The sequence below is a fragment of the Euprymna scolopes genome, chromosome 40, assembly GCF_053919585.1.
Source record: "Euprymna scolopes isolate OS-2025 chromosome 40, ASM5391958v1, whole genome shotgun sequence".
In the NCBI taxonomy this organism is placed as follows: Eukaryota; Metazoa; Mollusca; class Cephalopoda; order Sepiida; family Sepiolidae; genus Euprymna; species Euprymna scolopes.
In genome coordinates, this window is record NC_136521.1 from 17856023 (window position 1) to 17877548 (window position 21526).

The following is a 21526-nucleotide window of genomic DNA, read 5'->3' on the forward strand; positions in this document are numbered from 1 at the left end:
CAACAAGTGTATCTTGTCGAACTCTGGAATCTGTCCGGCAATTTCGAACGACTATAATGCACTAAGGTAGCATGTTCTCATTCCATCAACCATGACCGGTTAGAAGTCTTAAATAATCCGTAATTGTATTTTTAATATCGCTTGCACTGAGGATTGAATTTTCAACCTCCAGAAGTGTCACATTTTACTGAATTTTACTTAGTACTTTATCTAGATGTATAGATTCTTGTGTTCTCTAGAAAGATTCTCAAATTCGACAAGAGACACCCGAAGAATGTCGGAGGTTATATCGGCCGAAACGTTGTGTGAACAACACTCAAGATAAAAAACGGTAGTCTGAAGAATCTAAATAATGCAAATAAACAATTCTTATCTAAAAAAAGAAAATTCAGAAACATAAAATCTTCTGTGTTTGTTTTTTTACGTTTAAGTCTACGTGTATTCGTTAGTCACGTTACAGATTAAAGTAACATTTTTACATGTTACTATGCATATTTTTTAATTTTCTCCCTTTGAAGATTGTAACGCTGGGTATGGGACGGCCAAACCAATTGCCAACATTGCCCTGCTTTTTATTGAAACCAACCGAGAGCTCTTTTTAGTATCCTCGTTGTTCCCTTAAGTGCAATTGTCTGGATCTCTTTTGCACTTGGTTCACCAGGAATATTAGTTAGGTAGGACTTCAGGTTCTTCTTCATAATCCCTATGGCACCTATAATAACTGGTATGATTGATATCTCCTTAAGATTCCAGTTTCTTTTCATATCATACACGAGACCTCTAACTAGTCTTGCTTGTGATGAAGAAAAGGTTCCAGTTGAAAAAAGACAAACATTTTCTCTACAATTTTATTTCGACATCATTTAAGTTTCATCAACACAGGAATACAAGACTGTAAGACATATTGGTTCGGCCGACATGTACTTCAGTCCATGTCTATACTTATCAAAGACATTCGGATACAAAACCTAGATAAGAACATTTCTAGACACATCAAGTACCTTCATGTGAAATTTCCAAAAACTCAGCCCAGCTGTTTCAGAGTCCATAGGGAATTAACACACCCACGCCAATGTAGCGATAATTTACTGTTAATTCATCATTCATAATAAATTGTTATCATGAAGAAAACTTGTATAGTTGAATGTAATAAGCAAAGAAGAAAGCGTCCACGTGCGTGTGCATTATGTGGCTATACGACTTACTTTCAGATGGGATGAATTTATAAGATGTAGTCTCGTGGAATCGCACGAGATCTCCTCGTTCACTGCACACATATGCAAATGGAATGGAGTTAATTTTCTAATAAAATACCTGTTGGAAGAGGTGGTGGGGAGAACGCGTGCAGGATGTTGAGAAAGTTGACAGTGATGAATTCTAGCTGAACTTTTATTTATTTATTTATTGGCTCACCTGGAGCTTTCACACGAGTCAGCAAACGATCTGATTGAAGACCTGTGGTGTTCTCTGGAAGCTGAGTGACAATAAGTCTCCCCAGACGTCCAGCTCTCTCCTCCTCCTTCGATAGCATTTGCAAATAAATTTGCATCATCCTCTTACCATTGATTTCTCAACAGCCTCCCCAAGATCCCAGTTCTCTTCGCACTTGTCCAACGGAGGTCTGGCCAGTGTTCCCTCCTCGGTCTTTCTATCCTCCTTGACCATTCTCGGCTCTTTGTTATCACTTTTTTGGGGGGGGGCGGGAACGGTGGTGAAACAATGGAGAGATGCATGATGGGGGTGGGGGTGTAGAACATGTAGATCTGCAGCTTCGGTGTTCTTCATTCCCTGTAACACTTCTTCATTATATTGTATTCTCCGCATTCAAGGGTTTTCCTTAATATTTCAGCTGTTTTCATTATTGTTAGGCGTTGTATTTTTGAAGCTATTCCTCTGATTCCAATTTCAGCCATTCTTTTTTTCCAGGTTTTTTGGGATTGTTCCTAGTGCTCCTACTATTATCGGTACTATTTTGATTTTCTTCATCATCCAAATCCCTTTTAACTCTCTGGCTAGTTCTGTTTATTTGCTTCGTTTCTCTTTTTCTTTCATACTCACTCTGTGGTCAGCTGGGACAGCAAAGTCTACGATTTGACAGGATTTCTCTTTCTTGTTAATTATTACGACATCTGGTCTTCTTACTTGGATGGGTTTGTCCGTCTGTATGTCCATGTCCCATAGGATTTTGTGGTTCTCGTTGTTGTTGTTGTTGTTATTATTATTATTATTATTATTATTATTATTATTATTATTTTATTATTTTTTTCGAATTAGTTAACCAGACAAATTATTATTATAATATTATTATTATTTTGCTGTTTACCAGCCCATTTAACTGCAAGAATATCTCATTCTTCTAATTCTTTTGTAATTCATACAATAAAAAAAAAACTCTGCTGGCGTGAGGCCCCTTAAAGATTAAAATAACATTTTTGCATGTTACTATGCATGTCCGGCTGTTGTGTAGAGGTTGTTGAGATGAATGAGGTACTTGTTGGAGCCATTTTGAAATTGTGTTGCTGCGTTTGTATTCAGCTGACAAGTGTTGCTTTGTGATGAAGAACAAGAGGGGGGGGTCACTCAGTTAAAACAAGGTAAACAGTTGTCTCTACAAACAGTTTCATTAACACACTGTCGATGCAATCCTTTATCTGTATAAGAGCCAAGTACGTCCTAGGATGGAGTACTGTTGGTTCATCTGCGAAGGAGCTACTCGGAGACTCTATCTTGCCTTGACAGAGTTCAAAACCAGCTTTGAAACCTGGTGGAGGTTACTCTTTTCTCTTCCCTGCAGTCTCTTTCCCACAGAAGAGACGTTGCTAGCCTGTCTCTAAACTATCGTTATTTTCATGGCAAGTGATCGCCTGAGCTCCAATCTGTGGGCTCTCCCTTTCACGAAAAAAAACCCACTCGTCTAGTTACAATCACTATCAACAATTTTCCTCAATCTCTATCTGTGCTTAAATCTAAATGTGGATTCCATGAACTAAGCTTCTTTCCCAGAACTACCCAACTGTGGAACTCTGTTCCGCTGGCCTGCTTTCCAACTGACAACAATATGGTCGTCTTCAAGTCCAATGTATACAAGTTCTTGCTGAGCCATCCCCTTAAATAATCAAATTAGGCACTTTTGTCCCAATGACTATCATACACCCATTAACCCTTATCCTCGAGTGGCATTCGGGGCTTGATAAGTGGTGACTCCCCCCCCCCCTTGTAAAAAGGAATAAAAGATATGAAATAAAAAGAATAAAATAAAAGAATGTGAGACAAGTTGTTTCGGCTGACATCTATTAGAGAAAGGGCATTCATTCCATATCTTTTAGTTTCATCACTTGTTCAAATCATTACAAGCAGCAAACAAAGGATATTACATCTTGTCATATTGGCATCTCTACTGGAACTATTTATATTTGACTGCTAAATGGTTTGGGTGGAAATAGGAAAAGGCGCGTGTGCAAAAAGTGTTCTAATCACCCATGTATCACTAAGCGAGTCTAAACATGCTTGTGTTATCTCACCAAATCACGTATCAATCACTCCACAAGTGATTACATGTAAGCCAAAAGAAAAATAGATCTTAATCACGTAACTGTTAGTGTGTTCTTATCATATAGTAAAGTGAATTTGCATGGATCAGCACATACATGTAAACACTTGTGGAGGGATAAATAAGTACAAAAAAATATACATTGTAACTGCTAACGTTGTTTTCTCTTCTTTCTTTTCCTAGGCTGTGCCGTTGGAAGATTAGCTTTAGTGAAATTTAAACTTTTTGTCCCACTTTCTCAATGAAAAAGTAACATTTTGAAATGTCACCATGCATGTTACCGGCTGTTGTGTAGAATTTGTTGGGTGATGAGATGCTTGTCAAGATGCAATTTTCTAGTAGTGTACGAGCCCTTTCTAGGCTGGCACAAAAACACGTGTTCACATCTCAAGCCATTTTTCTTGTCATACACATACGCGCAAACAAACATACGCATGCACGTACACACACATGCATATACTCACATCCACGTGCATACACACATAGGCTAACGTGCACACATGTACGCATACATACGCGCACACGTACGCATACATGGGCAACGTCACTTCCCCTTTGAAGGAAATCCACACATGCACAAAAGACCACCAGAAACAACTATAAAAGCAAGAGACCTGAGCTGTTTGCTCCTTTTTAATTCGGCTCCTGACCTGGGCGGTCGATGGACCAACCGTTCCCTTTCGGGGCGCGCGCCTGCGCACCTCACATCACCTGCTACTTTGTGTGGGGCAAGAGCCAACAGACAGTACATACACCTTACACACTTTCTATCTCCATGGCCAGGATTGACTTTCTCATTCTCTCTCTCTACAACAATAGACTTTCCTTCTCACCAGTTAACAGTGAGAGACGCACGCCAAACTGGATTGACTTTCTCACTCTCTCTCTCTGCAACAATAGACTTTCCCTCTCACCAGTTAACAGCGAGAGACGCACGCCAAACTAAACACGTGCTGTACCTTTTTCTTTCATTTGTTTCTTCATGAAATAAATTCTAGTTTGTTTATTTCAATAAACGCGTTGTTCGTTTCTTTCTCAATTCAATTCATTTTTCCTATTTTGTACGACTGAGGAATATATACTTCTATATCCACCAGTCCACTACAGTAGCGTCGCTGCGTCTAACATTGTTTGAAATGAAGAAAAAATATAAAAAAGACGATACCATTTCTAATATTCAAAATTCCAAAGGTAAGTTGTCCGAGGAAAGAAGCTATCAGAGTAGAAAGTATTCCAGCATCGTGGCAAAAGTTAAAATCTATTTAGTATTACGCATGTAACTTGAAAAAAAAAACTTGCTTGAAATGGGTTGAAATTATGTGAATAAACAAAATCAAAACAAGAGCCAAGTACGTCATACAGTGAAGGGGTGAGATTTTGTTGCTAATCTGGTTGATCAGGGATATTTAGGTTGAAGGTACAAGTACTTTTAATACAAACAAAAACGGTAATCATTAACGAACATGGCCAGATCAAAATGCAAGAGAAAATGCTGTATAAGCATAAAAATTGTTTTGTGTTGAGTTTTTGTTAAATATTAATAAATGAGGAATCATTTCGATTTAAAATCCATTAAGTATTACGCATTTAAACTTGACAAAAACATGCTTTAAATGTGTCAACATTATTTGAATAAACAAAATCACATGACATGAAAACAAATTCAGTCGCCATCTTGTTTTGATTTTGCTTATTTACATAATATCAACACATTTCAAGCATTTCTCAAGTTACATGCGTAATACTAAACGGATTTTAACTAAAACAAGATAAAACTATTTTTAATGCCTATAAAGATTTTTTTCAGATTCTGCTGTGACAGTGATCTTTAACTCTGTTTGAGATGAAAAATATTTTCTCATTTTATAGTAGCGTCACTGCATCCGTACTCATCTTGCTTCTTGGAGAAAAATTAGAAAAAAAAAATGAAGTTAATTCCTAATATTTAAAACAACTTTATTGACGATTTTTGTTAACGTGTAATAAGAGAAAATGAGGTTGGTAGCAGAGGATAATATGTCTTATAGTGTGGACGTAGAAAAGGTCTGGACGTGCCTCGAATGCATTCACTGCACAGGCCACGATTGTCTCACCTTGTTGTGCCAGTCCAAAGTTGTTATCAACGCTACCTAAGAATTGACTTTTCACAATACAAAAGCAACAAGCTCAGGTTATAAACAAATAACAATGTTTATTTCTTGGTGGTAACAGGTGGTTCTCGCTTCTCCAACGTTAAATGGCAGACTTACAGAATGAGAGGGTTTGGTTTTTTTCTAACCCAGCCAACTGAAAAACACCAATCCAACAACACAAGGGACCCTCTTTTTATGAGGACCAGCAAAAGCCAACCACCTGGAAGCTCCCAGGAAAATCAACTCCCTGCTTCAAACATTAAACTCAAACTCTCTCTTTCTCCTTATCCAGGGGGCCCAGCTTATGGAAACCGAGTTCGCCACACAAGCAAACAGACAAACATGATTATCACCCTTTAACCCTGGTAATATCATTCTTGGCCACAAGGGGGCGTACAGCCTACCCTCACATCCTGTCTACTATTCTTTCTCTTTTCGCTGAACGACTCAAGAAAAATTGGATGCAAACTATCAACACGAATCATAGAAAATAGAATTTTAATGGAACCATTCCTCAAGATAGCCAAGCTGGAAAAATGGGATTGCAGGCTGTCAGAAAACGTTTGAGTCTTAACTCAATGATAATGATGATGAATATGATGATAATTGTTGTTGTTGTTAAGAATCATTAATTTTGAATGAATTAGATGATTGTTGTTGGTATTCGTTTCACAGAAATCTTTCTAATTAGGGTTATTTCTATGAAGACATCAGGTGCTTACAGGAGGGGCCACATGAAGGTTGCCAACATCCCTAATTGAAAATGTTTTTGTGGAATGAACTTGACACACCTCGATTGTCAGTACATATCATTAACCATTTAGCAACTGTCACTTCTCTGATGATGATGATGATGATGATGATGATGATGATGATCCTGATCTCATCAACCAAATCTTTGGTGACAGTACTTGCTCTATACTTTATACCCATTGCCACGCAAAGCTATTTGCACATCGCCAGGTGCCCTTCAAGTCATCTGTATGCAGAAAAGATGATGCACCTTGTTAAGTTGGCATATAAAATGGAATTGTTTGCTCTCTCCACCCCAAATATCCAAGTCTAATACACAGGCACCATACCTGGACCAGTTAACCTCTCACGTGCTGCGATGATACATTTTCATTCACATAAATGCCATCTACATAGACCGATGATTACTACGTTTAAAATAAAACTCTGGTAAAGCAGTACTTTCTACTGCAAACATCATCATCTGAAATGGTCACAATGATTGAGTGATTGACTTGCAGCAAGGATATCTTGGATCCATGCGAGCACAGACACCAGCGAGGTAAAAGTGGTTAACAATTTGGGTGTGCCATGTTCGAATCCAGTTTGTTCCACAAAAACACTTCACTTAGGAATGTTGGCAACCTTCACGATGTCCCTTCCATAAGTACCTATAGAATTTTAACTAGAAAGATATCAGGGAAACCAATGCCAACAATAGCATCATTTGATACATAAGAAAATGAATGAATAATGCTCAATAGCAACAACATCAGCTGTGAATGTGTCGACATATTAGTTTGGCTCCCTGTAGTTCAACATGTGAAACAAATTACAGAATTTGTTTACATTATGCAAACATCTTCATATAGTAATATGCAAACATCTTCATATAGTAATATGGAAACATCTTCATATAGTAATAGGCAAACATCTTCATGTAGTAATATGCAAACAGCTGTACAGAATCGGTTTGGGTTTGGTTGCTTTCACAAGAGACAAAACGGTCGTTACTTCTAAATGCACACCATACAAAATCAAAGCGAAGATCTATAACTCAAATGCTCTTCATATGGTCTATACAGACTTGAATATGTCAACTGGACTGTAAAATTACATTACAAAGTAGAAATTTTCCAAAACCACATGTGCTTCATTATTGATTATAAAATATCTGATGACATAAGTATTGCAAAGTTGCAAACAATGACAAACCATTATTATCCTTTGTAATCAAATGTAAAGACTTTACAAAGGAGTCACCACTTATCAAGGCTCGGAGGCCACTCAAGGATAAAGGTTAATGGGTATACATTAGTCAATGGGACTATAGCATAGTAATCATAAGTAGTGGAAATTTTGTAAATAGGATTACTTAGGAATTCATCAAGAACTTGTTTACGTTGGACTTGAAGACAATCAAATTGTAGTCAGCTGGAAAGCAAACAGAACAGATTTCCACAGGCGTGCAGTTCTAAGAAATAAGCTTTGTTCATGGAATCTATGTTTAGGTTTAGGCACATATAAAGAGTGTGGGAAATTATTGATAGTAGTTTTGGCTAGACAATTGTTTTTCATGAAAGTTTAGTGAGGAGGGACCATAGATTTTCATGGCAAGTGCTCAGACGAGCACTTGCTATGAAAATAACAATAAAGCAGAGACAAGCTTGCAACGTCTCTTCTGTGGGAAAGAGGTTGCAGGGAAGAGAAAAGGGCATCCCCCACTAAGCTACAAAGCCTATTTTGAACTCTGTCAAGGCAGGATAAGCTATTTCTAGCAACTCCTGTCCAGATGTGGCAACAGTACTCCATCATTGGTCATACTTGGCTTTTATATAGGTAGAAAATTGCACCAGGAATGGAGCAGTATAAGGATCCTACCATTTTTCCAGCAGCCTGTTTGGTCATATTAAGCGTTCTAATGTAGATCTATGCAACATATACATTAATGCCATAATACAAAGAAGCCAGTCAAAAAATTGACTGAAGAAAAGATGGATAGGCAATGCCTGGGAATGGACAAAGATGAACATAAAAAAATGCTCAAAATAAAAAATATTTTCCAAGACTTTCTCTCATCAATCTGCAAGCCTTCGGATCTGATCAAAATACCATTCAGCCGACTTCAAATCAAAGAATTTCACCAAACTAGTTGAATCAGCAACCTTTCAAAAATGTTGCATTGTATGGAAAAGGCTGTAATCTGATTGAGCACAGTCAGGAGTGTGCGCTGGATGTGGCAAAATCTCAAAGTTGTCCAGTACTTCAAACTTGTCTTTAGTCTTCTTGGCGGTGCGTTGCTTGACATTGTCTTGCTGCATCCAGGCTTGGTTGATCAGAGCAGGTACTTTTGCTTCAAATTTTTGTAAATCTACTCCAGTTGCTTACAGTACAGTTTGTCACTGATAACATGACCACTTTGACCACTCGCTACATATGTAATTGTTCCTTCACCTTTAGCAGCAGAAATCTCTTCTGCGGCTTTCCTAATTTGGAAGACCTCGCTTCCAGCAGTAACGAATCAAAACTCGCCGTGCAATTCTATCAATTGCCAACTGGAACAGAAAGACAAAAATCACTATAACAATATAACCACAAAAAAATAAACACAATTCAATTTTTTTCAAGTGTTTACAAACTTTTGGGACAAATTAACAGAATAAGATCATTGAAATTCCCATGAAAATTATTCCCAGTGTCTGCGAAAATTATTTTTGAGGAGGTCACTTGGTTTGAAAAATAATAATAAAATGAAGCTTCTTATTTTTTTCTTTTCCTTGACCATTGTATCCTTGGACTACCATTTTGGATATTTTATTTTAACAATTGAAAAGAAAAAAAAAAAGATAACAAAAATATTTTTATGCAAACACAAAAAATTATTTTATTTCAATAAGAAAGAATATTTAATACATATTTACATTCTGAGATTTACACATAGATTTGATAATTAACATTTTTTTTCTAATCTTAAGTCTGGTACAGGGCAACAATATCAGAGCGCCCAGTAAGCATCATTTAACAATACTAGTTAAACTTGTTCATTAGTCATCATTCCATGACTGGCACTGGGAACATTTTACAATTTCATCTGGCACAAGGCCACAATATACAAGGAGGAGGTCTTGTTAGCCATAGCACTCAACAACAGCAGTCGTACAATAAATATCTTGATTTTAAAAACTCTAACAGTTCAAGGATCTCTCGTCTGAGAAGGGTGGGTCAGAAAAGGTATCAAACTTGTGGATTGGTAGAAAGATTATGGTTGTTAGCAATGGAGGGGTGAGAAGATAAATTTAGTTTAGGAAGTTCCATTGTTAGGGGTTCCTGATCCCCAGCCTACTCTTGCAGTTTCTGGAGGTTCATTGTTGAATATTGATAGGGATACATCTACTAGTAATAGGTCATGTTTCAGATAAGGAGTCATGAAGGGGTCAAAGGATTAACCTCACTGAGTCATGAATACTAGAAGCCAATGGAGCAGCCAGATATAAGTTCAGACATGACTAACAGAGGATCCTGATGAAAGGACCACCAATCCTGATGTAGGTTTTAATTGGAACAAGATGTGTTTTAAAAATTTGTTAACAATGTTAATTTTTTTTAATATGTTTATACTATAGATTTTATGCTTTGGATATACTTTATATGTTTTAGTGTCTTTATACATATTTTTAAAATGTTCTAATATTAATATGTAAATAATTAAGCTATGCTCTTAAAGCATAAGTAATACTCTCATTCTCTCTCCATTTCATCTTTTAGTTATGAAATGATCATCTGGCTGAATGATGAATACATTATTCTTCTAATTCTTCTTGAATTAATGGAAAATAACAAAGAAAGCATAGCAGGTGGTTTTTGTTGCAGCTGATGGAATTAACCTCAGTCCTTGGAGGAAGGCAACACACATGGATGCATAATGACACTGGCAAGTAACAAAAGGTATGATTTTAAGTTGATTAAAATATTAATGATTAAATGACTTTTAAAACTAAATGATCTAGATGACACCCTAGGATTATTTAACATAATGACCTTCCCCCTTCCTAAATTGGTGATACAGACTTACCTGGAATTAAACAAAAACGTTATTTTATATGTTATTTCTCTTTTTAAAACAGTGTCTAAAAAAGAGTCACTAATCTAATAGGTCCTACGCAGTCGGTCAAGCTCCAACCACTGTCCCATCGACACAATGTTGCATCCCTATACCTGTTTGGCAAGTAATTTAATGGAATGTGTTCTGATCAAATTACAGCACTTGTGACCCCCTCAACATACATACTCAGATAAGCAGCAAAATCCCACACCTTCAGCACTAGATGCCGAAAAACCTTTTATTTTTCCCTTGGACTACTAGACTTTGGTATTTTTTCCTTGTTTCTTGCATCCCTGGCTGTATTTGCAGAAGTTAAATTATAATGTAGACAGACATCTTGCTGCTCAACTCCCTGCATAGTTCCTTATAGGCATGATCCCAATTAATAGCTTTTCATGTCCAAGTGGCAATAAGTTTTGTTTGGAGTAAAAGAAAATTTAAAAAAAAAAAAAAAGAATGCATAAAGTATTATTATAATCAAACTCGGTAAAAGATTGAGTTTCGGTTTGGAATAGTTTCAGGCTGAAATGAATCGCATCTTGTTGTTTTGATCTGATTGTAACATTATAAATTAAATAAATATTATGCTTCTCTGATTTATTGAGCACTCTGTCGGATTTATCTCTACCAAATAAAATCACACACACACATATATATATATAACATAAAAGGGAGAATGTGTGTATGTGAGGAGATTCTCAACCTATATACTCAACGATTTTAGATCTACAGACTTGAAATCTGGTATATAAGCTAATCAGACATGTGGAAAACTTTTTAATCAGTTTTTATATGGGGAAAAAGGGCTGCTAAGGGGTCGAAATTGAAAAATTGGCACTTGAGCATTGTCAGATTTTTATCTGTTTGTCAACTGTTTCATTAATGCGCATGAGTGAATTGTTCACATGACAGATTAAAGATCGTGTCAAGCTGACCTAATGGTTATCTTACTTGACTTACTGCCTTTATGTTTGGGTTTCGACCTCAACTCGAGTATTGCTGGTTTTAGTTATAGAAGTAAACTGTTAAAAAAAACAACGTAATACTCACATGCATATGTCTCACTCTTTTTATGTTTTTTTTTTGTTTTTTTTACTTTATTCTTTTTTTTAAGGAATTGAGCTTTACATTTAATATTTACGGTATTTCTGTTTATAATAAATAAGAATTCTGCATTAATTAAAATATAATATTTATACGTATTTTATGATCAGGCAACACTGAGCAGCCTGCTAGTATATATATATATATATATATATATATATATATATATATATATATATATATATATATATATAGTCTAAAGAAGCTTTGATAAAAAAAATGTAAAAATAAAAATGCAGTTTAAATTCCTGGAAAAAAAAAAGAAACTAAATTTAATCTATCGCAGACTTAGCACTGGCATTATTCGACTTCTAAAAAGTTTAGAATTCCAAAAGTGAATTCAATTATATAAGGATGAAAAAAAAAAGTTTTAACTAAAGTTGTTCAATAAAAATAGACTTAGCACTTGCAGAAGCTGATTTCTCAAGAGTCTTCAATTATAAAAGAGAATTTAACTATATAAGGATGAAAAAAGAAAACCTTAACTAAAATTTTGTAAATAGAAAACGGGGATCCTCAGCTGCTTACCATGTAGCTGTTTTGTAGATTTATATATATATATATATATATATATATATATATATATATATATATATATATATATATATGTTAGAGATGGGACGATTCCAATATTTTTCCCGATTCGGATATAATTACCGATTCCGGACTAAATTCCCGATTCTTATACAATTACCGATTTCGTACTAAATTCCCGATTCTGATACAATTACCAGAGTGGAGGATGATCTATTGATTTTAGTTTTACTGGTATTTTAAAAATCAATAAATATTTATTATTTTATCATTATTACCAGCAATGGAAGATTTTGCTTTAAATAAAAGAGGACAATTAAAATATAGGCACCAATTTTTTCGATACCAATATCCCCAAATTTGTCGATTTTTCCGATTCCCAATTCCGATTAATCAGCTCAACACTAATATATATATATATATATGTGATCATCCTACTACTATTTTCTGACAAACGTTTCTATTGTTTCATTCCCTTACGTAACCCCCTCACTTTTGTTCTCCTCTCACAGCCAAAAATGACCATTACCCTAACCCAATTTACCAGTGCAAATTACGAAGTATGAAGTGGCTTAAATAAGTTTCCTGATTTTTTCTGTACAGGCAGTTTTATTGATAGTACTTTTATTGATAGTACACACTTGAAACTCTAGTCCTATTCGAAGTAATCTCCTCCAGTACTTGTACCGTTCCAACACTGTCTGGAAGATCCCATGGAAGTCTTCTTGCGTGACGATGTTAATGACTCTCATCACAGCCGCTTTCATCTCCTCAATTGTCTCATAGCGATAGCCTCTAAGGTTTTCCTTGAGCTTAGAGAATAACCAAGTCACATGGAGAAAGGTCTGGACTATAAGGAGGGTGAGAAACTGTCTTGATGCCCATCTTGTTCAAATAGTCGATGGAGCATCTGTGGCACAAACTTCACACAAATCTTCTGCATCTTCAGTTCCTTGCGACTAATTGTGTGCACGGTTCCCACACTGACATCAAACTGTGCACGTAATGGCTCTATAGACACACAACGGTCATTATTTGGACAATCAACTCTTGTGTTCTGATTTCCTTACTCCTCCCACACCTCTCATAATCACTCATAGACTCCCTGCCTTTGTTGAATCTCTTATGCCACTCAAAAACTGATGCTCAATTCATGCAAGATGGTACAAAAGCAGTCTCAAGCATTCCATACGTTTCTGTGGAATTTTTTTCCAAGTTTAAAAACAGAATTTTATTGCATATCGTTCTTCTAAAGATGGCCTCACGTCCAGATTGCATTTTTGAAATTCACTAGCTGTTATAATCAGGCTTTAGTAGAGTGTATTCCAATTCCTGCTGTAACTGTTCATTTCAACCTGAAATCATAAAAATTGGTCAGTCATCTCATAAGATGTTTAACAATAGCATACTGAATTTTCAAGAGTCTATGACAATTTTAAATGCCTGTACAAAAAAATTTTTTAAACTTATTGAAGGCACCTTGCATTTTAAATTAATAAACTAAAATCTGTTAATGCACCTTCAATTTTTCAAAGAAAAAAAAGAAAGAAAGAAGTTTCTTAATCAAATCAAATGTACAAATCGAAAATCTGGAAAAAGAATTTTTTAATTCAGTAACTTGTACTTTGATATATTCTTTTGGTTAATGTTGAATTATTTATTTGTTATGAATTTTTTTTTTCATCTCTCACTATTAATCACTCCTCCATAAAATAAATATCAAGTATAAATTATTTAAAAAAAACAAAAAAAACGTTTTTAACAGAATTTTAAAAACTGTTGATGAGATGACGTTTCATGTCAACGAAAGGCAATTATTTCGTTTTTAAATTGTTGATGACCGCGTTTTTCATCAATCCATCCTCTCCTTCCATTGCTCTCCTTCCTTTTCTCACTTTCTTTCATTTTTTATCCTCTTCTCCTTCCCTACTTCAAAAAATGTATAACTGATTTAAACTATAGATAATAATATTAATAATAATTATAATAAAACTACTATTAATAATAATTCATATCAATAATAATAAAAAAAAATCCAAAATATACAAAAATATAAAAAACAAAACATTCACAATAAAAGTAATAAAAAATTTACAAAACATTGTGCACTGTAAAGGTTCACATTTTTTTAACCTGCATTTTGGAGTGTGTGTTCCAATATCTGGACTTAAACCATCCAACAAAATATCTGCTAAACTTTTATTCCAAATTATATTTTTAAACAAAAAAAGAAGACAATTTTAAATAAACAAATGCTGTTTTGGTACTTCTACATAATATGAATCGAACAGTGAATATATTTCAGTTTTAAAATCGTGGACCATCAAGCATTCCTAAGTAAAAAAAAATTAAAAGATCAAAATATTTTTTGACTCCAATTATCTTCTTAGATATTAGAACTTAATGTTTTTATTTTAATAAATACTTTGTTTGGACTACACTTCTCATTTTGGATGTTATTTTCACAACGGTCATAAAATTTCAAATAATATAGAAAAAGTTTAGGCAAGATATTATCAAGATTAAATATAATTTCTTTTGCTGCCACCAGCAGTTTTGTTTGTTCAGTTAATATCAGATGTCAACCACTGAGGTCTCAGTTGCAAATTTTGCTACATTTAACCACACTGAGAAATCATAATATAATATTGTCTTGTGTAATTTTAAAACTTACACCTAAATAACATTTAAGCTGGAATAAAACTTTCATTCCGGCTTTCATTTTTATTGTTGTGCCTCAAAATGGTGCATATTTCCTTCTGATGAGCAGATATCATTTGGAGGCCAGGATGAAATATCCCACAAGTGAAAACAACCGATAAACACAATTATATACAAGTATATAAGGTAAGCTGTATCTTCTGTTAGTCAATCACTTCATAGCAAGTTTCTGTTATGCATAAGTTTGAAATAGTGTTTTCTTTGATGTGTGTGAAGTTTTAAAATGAACATTGGTTATTCGTATTATTTGGATACATTGGACTACTGTTCTGATCTTGAGTGCAATTTTCACGTTTCAGTCGATGTAACCTCCGACCTTCTTCAGGTGTATCTTGTCGAACTCGGCAGAAACATTCCCAAGTTCGACAAGATACAACTGAAGAAGATTAGAGGTTACATCGACTGAAATGTTGTGAAAATTACATTCAAGATGAAAACAGTAGTGCAATGAATCCAAATGATAGGAGTGTTTTCTTTGTCTATCCAAAGGTCTGTCAAACTTGTGTTTGAAATAGTGTTTTCTCAGTCGGTCCGAACATGATATCAAGCAATTCCACGGAATATGATAAATTGTGTTTTGTCAATGCGTTACACTGATGTTTGGGATAATATTTTGTCAGTTCATCTAAAGCTCAGTCACACTTAAATCTAAAATAGTTCTGGTTGCAAATATTAATCTTTAGTGACAATATAATCACAGCAGTTAATCACACTTGATATATACTTTAGCGACAATATAATGGCATATTTCACTGCAGTTAATTTTTAAAATTATGTAATCACACTTGAGCAACAAGGTAAAATGGAAAAAAATTTTCAATTATGACCAAAATATTTTTAATTGAAGAATTTAAAAAGATTTGCCTCCCTTACAAATAGACTTATTTGTTTTTCTTTTGGAAAGTTTGAAAAATGTGCAAAGAAACAAAATCAATAATTTTTATTTACTTTTACTTTGCATAAATATGACTTTTACTTTGCATAAATATGACTTTTACTTTGCATAAATATGACTTTTACTTTGCATAAATATGACTTTTACTTTGCATAAATATGACTTTTACTTTGCATAAATATGACTTTTACTTTGCATAAATATGTCTTTTACTTTGCATAAATATGACTTTTACTTTGCATAAATATGACTTTTACTTTGCATAAATATGACTTTTACTTTGCATAAATATGACTTTTACTTTGCATAAATATGACTTTTACTTTGCATAAATATGACTTTTACTTTGCATAAATATGACTTTTACTTTGCCTAAATATGACTTTTACTTTGCCTAAATATGACTTTTACTTTGCATAAATATGACTTTTACTTTGCATAAATATGACTTTTACTTTGCATAAATATGACTTTTACTTTGCATAAATATGACTTTTACTTTGCATAAATATGACTTTTACTTTGCATAAATATGACTTTTACTTTGCATAAATATGACTTTTACTTTGCATAAATATGACTTTTACTTTGCATAAATATGACTTTTACTTTGCATAAATATGACTTTTACTTTGCATAAATATGACTTTTACTTTGCATAAATATGACTTTTACTTTGCATAAATATGACTTTTACTTTGGATAAATATGACTTTTACTTTGCATAAATATGACTTTTACTTTGCCTAAATATGACTTTTACTTTGCCTAAATATGACTTTTACTTTGCCTAAATATGACTTTTACTTTGCATAAATATGACTTTTACTTTGCATAAATATGACTTTTACTTTGCATAAATATGACTTTTACTTTGCATAAATATGACTTTTACTTTGCATAAATATGACTTTTACTTTGCATAAATATGACTTTTACTTTGCATAAATATGACTTTTACTTTGCATAAATATGACTTTTACTTTGCATAAATATGACTTTGGAAAAAAAAATTGTTTATTCTGTGTAATTTTTAACATCTTCATTTTTCTTCGAATTTGGAGTGTAATTAGAAAACTGGATCTTAAAACACATTTCAAAAAGACTGTGACTGCGTAAAGATTCAACAGAAATGTATTGTGAACTATCCTTTACTTTATTATGAAGACCTATGTGTGCTCATATATATATTCATACAGACATTACAAGTTTTGCTACATTGACATGACAATATTTCGATCTATAGTAGTAAATAACTAAGATTTACTCGGGTGAAAAGTCACTTTTTTATACAAGTTTTTCGATATGAACATCTATATAACAAGACAGACTTTCCACCTGAGGATATTTTAGTTATTAATAACTACAGATCAAAACATTGCCATGCCAGTGTAGAGAAGTCTGTACATGTCTGTATGAATAAATATTAATATAAATACCATATATTTTGGCATATAAGGCGACCGTCTGATAAGACGAGGTACAAAATTGGAGTAAATTTTAATAAATTTATAATATATCGGTTGTGTAAGATGATTGCTAAATCACGAAACCATGTTTGTTTAGCCTAGGCTAGAGATTGCAACACCCGGCATATTATGAAATATTGGTTTTTAAAGATAATTTTTTACCTTTAAGGGTCGTCTTATATGCCAAAATATATGGTAGCTCTATTTACTATTGAGCACTATTATATAAACCTAGTGGAAATTCTCTGGATTTTTATCCTATGAGTACATTCTTAACCTGAACTACTATATATATATAAATATATATATATATATATATATCCGTCCAGTCACACAGAAGTTAGCAAATATAAAATCTGCCAAATAAAACCATTTGGAGTGTTTAGATAAAAGAAGAAAAAAATAAAAAATCATTTCTCTTCGCTTGAAATGAATTTGGAAAGAAATCCTTTACTCAATTTTCATAATGAGACTTGTTTTTCATTTCTTTTCTATACTGATTTGATATGTTTCTTCTTTCCTTTTTCGTAAAAGAACTTTCCAGTTTGTGACGTTTTTTTTTTTTTGGTTTTTACTTCACTAATTAATACATTATTTTGAATGAATATTAGCAGGATATTCTTTTTGTGATTTTTAATGATGAGTGTACACTCATTTTGACATAAAACCATTGAATGTGATGTAAATTTAAGAATGGAAGAAACAATATGTTTATAACAAAAAATAAAATTTAAAAACATAATTCTGTTTCTCTTTGGACTATTGTCCTTATTAGCTGTGATATTTATACTATGTTCCAGACAACATGCCTTCTATCCTTTTTCAAGTGTACAGTTCATTTGTTCATGTATAATGTTATGTACATAGATTCATTTATAATGTGATGTACATAGATTGGATCGACTAAAGATTTTGATGTTTATTGATAAACCCTCATGCAGAACATGAAATCAAGTGATTCCGTAGAACGTGACATGAATATTTGTAACACTTGATTTTCAAATCGTATTTTCAGCACTAAATATGTTTAGTTTTTGTTTGTGTTTATTAGTTGCAGCCACGCATTTCTCTACATGGCTTCATCAGTTCATCTGAGGGTCAACCGTCCATTATTCAGATGAGCTCCAATCTAATCTCTGCTTCTTGCTTTATTTTCTACCACAACAGAAAAAAAAAACTTTCCTGTCTTTCTCAGTGTGCTTAGTGTCAGATAGATTTTCCGCAAACAGAGCTTCTGTGCATGTCTCCCATCTGTGGAAAATATTACCACAGGTCTGCTCCCTGCAGACTACAACATGGTCATCTTCAATTTCAATGTCAACAGATTCCTGCCATAAACCATCCCCACAATTATTCTAATTTGATCCACTCCATTAATCATCCGCAATTCTCTCATAATGTTATTCATCTCTTAACTGACAATTTTATTTCATTAACTCTTGTCCTCGAGTCTTCATAATTGGTGATTCATTGATAAAAAAATGTCTGAAATATTTTCATTATTAAATATGTAATAATACCCGTTTATTATTTCAATCTTGCATGACAATTGTTTTTTATGTCAATTTATATCCTGACAACATTCCTCCTTTCTTTATTGGTAATTCTTGTTCAAATTTCAATTTCATTCTCTTCATTAACCATTTTAAATCAATTATATGTCAATTATATTCTGTAAAAATTTATTCAAAGAAATAATTCACCTTAATTTAATAATAAAAAAAAGTATGGATGTTTTCAATCCATATGTCTTTGTTTATCAAACAAAACTTTCAACTGATATAAAAAAAATAACAAAATTACAAAACTATTACCGCACACATAATTTTGTTTTTCCAACCCCAAACTTTCTGGTCACAACCGCAGAGAAAAAAGGGAAATATTTAAATAATTTGTTGATTTGTTTAAGCATAACTAGATTAGTGACTTCTACTGTTTATGTTTGGTTGAAGAGCACAAATGGACCATAATAGTTGACTTTACGAATAAATTTTAATTTGCGCTAGAAATTAGTCTCCAAATAAATCGGTGGCTATTTTTTATATTTTTTATATATAACAATGAACACACACCTGTTAAAAAGCGCTTATATTCACTCTTAAGCTTAAATTTGTGTGTAAAATTTGATTGTGAAAATTTTGCATTTTCGTGTTCTCATCTATACTATTAATAAAATTCTAAACATTTATTTATTTATGTGTGTATATATACCAATAAAAACTTTCGAACGGATGCACCGAATTGAAAAATCCGTTTTTTTCCCTGATAGGTGTGCGTCCCTAGATTGTCCTTATCTATATATGGTTCGTAACGAACAATGCCAAGTCACACAAAAAAGCCCAAAATAAGGGATTTGGGGCCGTTTCGTCTTTTGTCGAAAAAGTTACCTGCCCATGTCAACGGAATTTAGCACTGTCTGTATACTGTCACAATAACATCTTTCGGCATACAGACAGGGCTTGTGATGCTATGGATAACGCGTCTGACTATGGATCAGAAGATTCCAGGTTCGAATCCTGGCAAGTTCGCAATAATTTTTTATCCATCATTTTATCCAACGTTTACTCATTATCCTTACCCTTAGGGTATTTTTATTTTTTTCAGTGATTTTATTTTGTGCATATGGGAATTTCCCATACTCCAAGTTCATAGGGTAAACGTTGATAGTAAGACGATTTTAAGCGTACTTGATGTTGAGTGTACTCGATAATACTATTTAAAGGCATAAAATTGAGAGTTTGTAGAAAAAAATGCCAAGGGGTAAAAAAAAAAAAAAGTGAGACAATTATTTTAAATATTTTAACAAATTATCTGACATTTGAACTCATAAACCAAAGATGAACATTTATTGGAGGAATCACTAATTTAGAAAATAGCTTGTCTTTCTCTCATATTCTTAAACAGCTCTAGGGAAATAAAACATATAAAAAATATTTACAAAAATGACAAATAAATAATTGGTAATTCTTTACAACGACTCCTCCATGAAGAAAGTGACTTATCTTTTGTCACAACAATAGTAATAAACTCTTAGAATATCAGAACATTTTGATAGCACAGCAGATATTTTTGACTTACAGGCAAAAATTGTTATCTAACTGTGAATTTTGGATTTTTGAGAAGGAGATATATTCTTGAAATATTAATATTGGACACTGATATTATTAATTAAAAATGGTGTAACAGGTAGATAATAAGACTGAAAATTGTTGCATTATTACAATATTGTTTTCTTTTATCCATTTTCTTTTTAAAAATATGGTGTTGTGAACCATGTTCTATCTTTGATATGCAGACTCCTATAAATTTTATAAATAAAGCTAAATTATAAATTTGCAAATGATTATCTATAATATAAATCTCACCTGTCTTTGATATCATAAATTTTTATTTTAAATTAGCTTTGATTTCTCATTGGATGTAAATAGTTTTCAAAATATTCAATCTTTAATAAATAAAGATTTGCTAATAATTTTCAAACCAGAAATAATCATTTATTTCCCTGCAAACATGTACTGAGCACATTGATTTCATTATTATTACGCACGCCAAAAATTGGACATTTTAAAGTAATATTTTTTTTCATGGTGGGGTTATTAGAAAGAAGTACCAAGTCTTTCTTTGAAGATTAAAAAAGTTCCACTGCCTTTCAATTTTTGGAATGCCTTTTAAATTTACCATCTGTCTTTGCCGTTCCAACATGGCTTAGGAAAGCCATTCAAATATATGGAAAAGAAAAAATAATTTAATTTGTTGTAGTTGTTCTGTTATTGCAATATTTAAAAGATTGTTTTAGTAAAATTCAAAGAATTGAAAACCGATTTTTTAAATTTTAGGTGTTATTCAAAATTTCTGCTTCTTATTTTTACTGATTTGGAGATCAAACAACATTGGTAACTTTTGAGGCTGTGTGCCTATCTTGGGTCACATTTTATATTGTATGTTCTATCTTTGATATGCAGACTCCTATAAATTTTATAAATAAAGCTAAATTATTAATTTGCAAATGATTATCTATAATATAAATCTCACCTGTCTGTTTATATGTATGTATGTATGTATGTATGTAGGCCTAAAACTTTCGACAGAGGCAACGGATTTTCATGGGATCGGTATCATTTTGAAGCTTCACCCTTTGGACAACACGTATCAAAAAATTGGCCAAAAACATTAATTCCTTCACCCTGACCTGGGCACTTTTCTACAGGGAGTGGTCGCTTTTTTCAAAAGTCATCCCCTCTTTTCGATTGTCTAGTCTTAATTTAAACATATGTCACTTCCGGTTTG